Consider the following 7,252-nt stretch of genomic DNA (forward strand, 5'->3'; position numbering starts at 1 on the left):
GGACTTGGGCAACATTTCAAACTTTTACATGTCCCACCTCTGGCCTAAGTAATGGTGGAATTTGCATCTGCAGGGGGTAGTCATTTCTCTCCCCCCTGTACCCTCTCCCCACCTCTCTCTCTCCCTCTAGGTTTAGTTTTCTCTGTGAGACAGGGGGCCCTCCGGTCGGCCCTTGATTAATACATGGTTATCTGTTTTGAAGTGCGGGACAATAGGGGATGGCCTGTGACCCCGTGGAGTCCCGACCTCGCGCAGGTTCATTGTGACGCGCTGGGAAAGGGGCTTTGGGATGGAGACCCCGGGCATTGACCCGCGCACATCCCAGAGCCTCGCCATTCTTGCGCGCACCGCTGCACGTCGCCCGCAGCTTCCATTGTTTCAGTGGGAACAATAGCTTTTTTCCCTTTCTCTCCCCTCACAGTGAAAAAAAAGTGCTTTGAAATGTCCCTCCGAAGTTGTATCCAGATATGTAGCACTATACCAATGTTGCAACAGTATTGTGTTTTCACACGTGGATGAATCAATAGGCCTACTAAAACTGTTGAAGAAAATGCCTCTTCCAGATATTATATTAATATTTGTTATATACTGTATAATATTGTCCGCTGATGTGGCATCACTCAACGATAATTGAATTCTCACAGCAATCGTGTGTTTAAAGGCCCGCTGTAATAGAGTGTAGTAGCCTAGATAGTATCCTCTATAGAGGGCAAGCATGTACCCTAGATAGTATCCTCTATAGAGGGCAAGCAGGGAGGTAGATGTCACGTAGGGAGAGGAGAATGCCTGCAGCCTCCATCCACGGCGTCAAGAGAACAGAGGGAGAAGAATGGGAGAAATAGAGCGTGTTTTCGAGCATGCAGTAGCTTCTGTATTCAGAGAAAGTGTGTGGACACACAAGCTAGCGACATATCATATGCAAAAATCAAATCAAGTGAAATGTTTTTTTAGTAACACCTTGCATGTGCATGTGTGATTCGCTATGTGCTCGTGTCGTTTTCTTGAGCCATTAGCGTTAGTGAGTTTAGACCGGCTAGAATGACATCATCTTTCCATGGGGCCAAGTGTGGGGATCCATACTGGGTTGTGTTTCCATTGGATATTTTGCCCCTGAGTCGATCTCGGCAGGAAGTGAAGGGAATACAAACCAGTAGCACCGAACACAGGGGTGGCACTTAAATTAATTATTAATTGAATATTAAATAGCTCGTGTATAGACCTAATGCATTTTTTTACACTCATTCTCAAATTTGTTCAACCAAAATATGCAGGCCTGTACGAGAAGCTACCATCCATAAAGTGACTGATATTAACGTCACTTCGTTTTTCATATCAAGACATGGGCTGATGACTCGTTTGGAGAAATAGTCGCCTATAGACTGCCCTCACATTTTACTTGCCTCGGGGTCTACAATATTTTAAATTTTGTCAAAAACACAGTGTTTTATAAAGCAGAATTGTTGCTATATTTGATGGTACTGTAAGAGCTGCATTACACCTTATCTAATTTGACCTAATTAGGATAGCTGCCGTTGGCCTCACTCTCCGCATGAGAACTACACGCGCCAGAATATCCATGACATTTATGCTTGTAAAAGGGTGCAACGCATGGTGTATTCACAGCAAATGAAGGCCTATGCAGCATTATAATGTTCTACAAATATAAGAAGAATGCTATCCATGTAAATAAATGCTCCTGGGTGAATACAGCTCCCATTGATGTCCAATTGGCTAACTTAGAAGACCTTCAAGTATAGGTTAAGTACATTGCGATAAACTGCGTTGAGATGTGTTATATGCGTTCAGATAAACTGGGTTGAGATGTGTTAAATGCGTTCAAATGAACTGGGTTGAGATGTGTTAAATGCGTTCAAATGAACTGGGTTGAGATGTGTTAAATGTGTTCAGATAAACTGGGTTGAGATGTGTTAAATGTGTTCAGATGAACTGGGTTGAGATGTGTTAAATGCGTTCAGATAAACTGGGTTGAGATGTGTTAAATGTGTTCAGATGAACTGGGTTGAGATGTGTTAAATGTGTTCAGATAAACTGGGTTGAGATGTGTTAAATGTGTTCAGATGAACTGGGTCGAGATGTGCTTTAACGTCTCCAATCGTTCGGGGTTGTAAATAAGCATTTTTACCTATTTAAGGTCGTGAAATAAATTGACATTTATATCTGGCCCATGCATCACGTGCGGTCTGAGGGCTCACCATCTCATTGGAACAGATTCAGTGAGACTGAGCTGCGGTTTAGAGGCAGAATGCGTGGAACTATAACGTACTAATGGAGCTCTCAGGACAAACGGTATTAAACATGACAAATTGCACCCAGCACACGGAGACGTCGATTCAATGGTGTACTTTTATTACGCACAATCCTAATCTAGGTTCAGATTATCGTTGATGACACAAATCTAGTCCGCTATGATTTGGTGCACTGCTATATTTAACATCTTGAAAGAAATAAACACGACAAACAAAATGCATATATAGGCTAACATGACAAAATTCTTTCATGTTATATTGACATTTGATATTTCCAACAGTGTGTGTGTGGGCGGGGGGGGAGGGTTAACTCATTGTAAAGCACAGAACGACCTGCCCTCTTTTGAAAAAAAGGGGAAAGGGAGCCATGCTTTGCAGAGCATCGCTCACACTGGTAGAATCCGCTACTCGCCCGCCGGAGTCCCCTGATTGTCCATCACTACACCGAGATAACCGGGAATAGGCCTACAAGCCGTTTGCTAACAACAAAACGAATCACACCAAACAATGATGTGAAAGAAAAAAAAGCGAATGGATACACGACAATACCATGGGCTCGACCATCTGGCCTGCGAGAGAGGGTGAGTATGAAGCATCCATGTTTCGACTGGGTCGGTATTTGATATCATATATGAGAAGGAAAGAAATGTGCTTTGGTAAAGTGTTGTCCATGTGTAGCATAAAAACTGACCATGCACACTCACTAGCCTATATGGTGTAGGGGTGTTGGCATGATTCGCTCAAAGCATAGGAACTCAAAGATAACGGACTTGCCTTCGATGTTGCACTTGCCATTGTTATTACGGGCGTTAATAAAATGCTCTAGTAATTATGGATATGAATAAGGTTGACAAAGAGCCAGTAGAATCACTATACACGTTACTGCACAAGTGGGCTCATATATATGGACTAGAGTTAGTCTACATAATCGATAAAAACGATGGAATGACTGCATGCTCATTATGCACTTGTTTGTTCGTCGCGCGGCGCTTTGAGACAATGGGTCCGCGCACGGATCTACTAGGTTGAGTTCCCAATGGTTATCGGATAGCGGAAAGGTAAACTATCAAGCGGGTTTGTTACACATTCCAAATATCGGTTCATAAAGGACTGTATCATTTAGATTTTTCATATGGGAGGGGGGATCCCCCTCCCCCCATTCTAAAATGGCGTTTCCCTTTGTTTCTCCATCTCAAATATTGAATGGGTAATGCAGTGCAATAATCATAGCCTTCTGAATCCAAACTGCGTTCAAGCCTATACTTATATACATTAGTGAATATAATCTGTGTCAAGGCAGAAATAGCTCCCAAAGCCTATTGGAACGCTTAGTAGCACTGATGGGGCAGTAGCCTAGTTGCTGTAGTAGACAGGCTAGTCCTAATAGGAGTAGTGGAGGTACGTGTGGCAGTAGCCTAGTTGCTGTAGTAGACAGGCTAGTCCTAATAGGAGTAGTGGAGGTAAGTGAGGCAGTAGCCTAGTTGCTGTAGTAGACAGGCTAGTCCTAATAGGAGTAGTGGAGGTAAGTGAGGCAGTAGCCTAGTTGCTGTAGTAGACAGGCTAGTCCTAATAGGAGTAGTGGAGGTAAGTGAGGCAGTAGCCTAGTTGCTGTAGTAGACAGGCTAGACCTAATAGGAGTAGTGGATGTAAGTGTGGCAGTAGCCTAGTTGCTGTAGTAGACAGGCTAGTCCTAATAGGAGTAGTGGAGGTAAGTGAGGCAGTAGCCTAGTTGCTGTAGTAGACAGCCTAGTCCTAATAGGAGTAGTGGATGTACGTGTGGCAGTAGCCTAGTTGCTGTAGTAGACAGGCTAGTCCTAATAGGAGTAGTGGAGGTAAGTGAGGCAGTAGCCTAGTTGCTGTAGTAGACAGGCTAGTCCTAATAGGAGTAGTGGATGTAAGTGAGGCAGTAGCCTAGTTGCTGTAGTAGACAGCCTAGTCCTAATAGGAGTAGTGGATGTAAGTGTGGCAGTAGCCTAGTTGCTGTAGTAGACAGGCTAGTCCTAATAGGAGTAGTGGAGGTAAGTGAGGCAGTAGCCTAGTTGCTGTAGTAGACAGGCTAGTCCTAATAGGAGTAGTGGAGGTAAGTATGGTAGTAGCCTAGTTGCTGTAGTAGACAGGCTAGTTCTAATAGGAGTAGTGGAGGTAAGTGTGGCAGTAGCCTAGTTGCTGTAGTAGACAGGCTAGTCCTAATAGGAGTAGTGGAGGTAAGTGAGGCAGTAGCCTAGTTGCTGTAGTAGACAGGCTAGTCCTAATAGGAGTAGTGGATGTAAGTGTGGCAGTAGCCTAGTTGCTGTAGTAGACAGGCTAGTCCTAATAGGAGTAGTGGAGGTAAGTGTGGTAGTAGCCTAGTTGCTGTAGTAGACAGGCTAGTCCTAATAGGAGTAGTGGAGGTAAGTGAGGCAGTAGCCTAGTTGCTGTAGTAGACAGGCTAGTCCTAATAGGAGTAGTGGAGGTAAGTGAGGCAGTAGCCTAGTTGCTGTAGTAGACAGGCTAGTCCTAATAGGAGTAGTGGAGGTAAGTGTGGCAGTAGCCTAGTTGCTGTAGTAGACAGGCTAGTCCTAATAGGAGTAGTGGAGGTAAGTGTGGTAGTAGCCTTAACTCAATAATTGATCAATTCCATTTCAGTATACTTTGCACTGGTTTCATGAGGCAACTTGATGGATATAATGACTGAATTCAACGCAACCTGAGATTACATCCAATAGCCTATTGGCATGCAGTTTCAAACGCGTTTATCATGCGCTATAAACACTATGGCGTTTTATATTCTATATATGCACATGGATATTATGCACAATTCATTTAATTAATGCACATTCTCTTGCTTAAAAGACAAAGTGTAAAATAGTTTGCATAGTGAATGCAAAGACATGAACATGTATCCGTTTCATACTCTCGCTTTGAACTGGTTTCAAAACCACGGACAGCGAATAGGGTCCAGCATTGGACCTAAACAAATTGTTAAACGAAATTGTTCTAATGGCTCACACATATTAAACAATTCGACACAATTGAAAAAAGAAAATCGCGCGCGAGTGTGTGTCCATTATTAGAACCGTGTAACATTACGTAACTGATTATATAGGCAGTCAACTTCCAACCTTTAGGCTAAACCAATAGCCTTACTCACCTAGGGATATTATCAAACTAGCGTACTCACACAGATCGCTGTGCATTGACATGACAAAACAGGATTTAAAATCCTCTTTCTATTCGTTCTATGTCCATCACTATACACTTTAACAAGGTGCGTCGAGTAATTGCAATAGCTAAAATACAGGGAGATTAGGTTTAAACTGAGATTGAAGTGATTTTTCCTTAGTTTCAAGGGCACAGGAAGATGATTGGCTATATAGAGAGAACATCTGTTTGCCCAGTGACGTCACCGTCCCCCATGCAATCCTCTTGTGCAGAAGGCAGATGCCTTATTTGTTTGGCTAGAGCACCATTAATCCTGAAGTCAGCCGGCGAGGGGAAAAGACCGGGCTGAGGGAGATCAGTCTCATTTAGTGGTATCGAAAACGGGACATGTACAGCTCAGCTCGTCCTCGGTCCCAGATGGATTTGTGAGGAGAGGAGCCTGCCTATATACCTTTGCCTTCGGCGGTTCCACGGTGCGTTGATGGAATGCAGGAGGAGGGGAGTTTTGAGGCTTTCGAATTGCCCCATTCGCGCTTTGCGGAATCTCTTTATTTTGAATTGACCTGCGAGTAGACTGGTGCTATGCTTTCTCTTGTAAACTGCCGTCCAATTTTTCCAAGCAGAAAGCGACCTTTATGGATCTCTATTCGATTCTTTTTTGAATGTAAGAGGAAAACTTTTCCCCTGTTTGTAGGCTTTTCTCTCTTTCCCGTACAGGATTGCAGGATTGAATTCTAAGGTTTGTGACGCATTTGGTGTTTTCTTCTCTTTTTTGGTAGGTGTTTGATGGAGGGATACGAAGTGGTTGAAGTCTACTCCTGACGCTTTTTTGCCAAAACAGACATCCTTTGAAAAAGATCAAATGGCCCGTCCCCCTTTTTGCCTTCGGAGACGGATTCGGACTAACCATCAGTTTGAATCTAGCCCCCAAAAACAGTGCTAGTGACGACTTTAACCCATTAAGCACGGGTGTCACCAAGCTCAATGGCCGCCGTCCTTCAATGTTTAATAGTTTTTTTTTCTATCAAATTACATTCAATTGTCATGGTGGTGTAATGTATATAGCCTACATTTATCAGTAGCTATGAGATGATGTTTGATAGTCTACAACAGTAACCTTCCATTCCAGAATGCCACTCCAACTTCAAAGAACACTGACATCGCCACATAACTATTCGCAATGAAGGTCTGAAAGAACGGGTGGTTAGTCTATATTGAACAAGGAATATTATGGAAAATGAAAATGGAAAAGAAGGATTGTTATGGGTGATTTTGGCCAAATGTAGCACACGCACACACACACACACACACTGAGTGTTCTGAGGTTCTGGTTCTCCGTGTTCACAGCGGACCTTGATTTAATGTCTTACAATTAAGGCACGCGGTGAATGCCAAGAGCGGAGCCTGCTGTCATCTACGCGAGCGCACACAGCTTTCACTAAAACGACATACTAAAGCGATAACGGAAAAGGTTTGTGTCTGCAATTGTTGTCTGCAAATTCCCCTGTAGTCTATGTTGTATCGTTTTCTTTTTTTCAGAGTAAATAAAGCACACAATACTACCAGCTCATGTCTTCAAGTTCTGATGACTGATGTCATTTCAAATGCATGTAGCGTACACTGTCGATATTCAACATGATATATTGCAGCTAAAACATATGCAGCTTAAACATGTTCAAATGTGTGGGAGGATGTTGTAAATGTGCCCTGTGGTCGAGTGTAAATTAAGGACATTTGGTTGAGGTAGAGGCCTTGCTTATACACGATCCGCTCTCAATGCGCTGTCCACACCACCACGGGTGCTGAAACCAGTCCGCCGCAGAGCAGCCCATTTTGTTTTAGTA

At 43.4% G+C, this 7,252-nt stretch overlaps 1 long non-coding RNA gene across 1 annotated transcript; it reads left to right on the forward strand.

The window, feature by feature from the left end:
* Positions 1–2,613: 2,613 nt before the first annotated feature.
* Positions 2,614–6,973, forward strand: LOC129859122 (uncharacterized). The gene is made up of 2 exons (XR_008760128.1): positions 2,614–2,848; positions 6,188–6,973. It is a non-coding gene; the product is annotated as an uncharacterized LOC129859122 (long non-coding RNA).
* The last annotated feature ends 279 nt before the right edge of the window (positions 6,974–7,252 follow it).

Source organism: Salvelinus fontinalis, chromosome 7 (genome assembly GCF_029448725.1).
Source record: "Salvelinus fontinalis isolate EN_2023a chromosome 7, ASM2944872v1, whole genome shotgun sequence".
Classification (NCBI taxonomy): Eukaryota; Metazoa; Chordata; class Actinopteri; order Salmoniformes; family Salmonidae; genus Salvelinus; species Salvelinus fontinalis.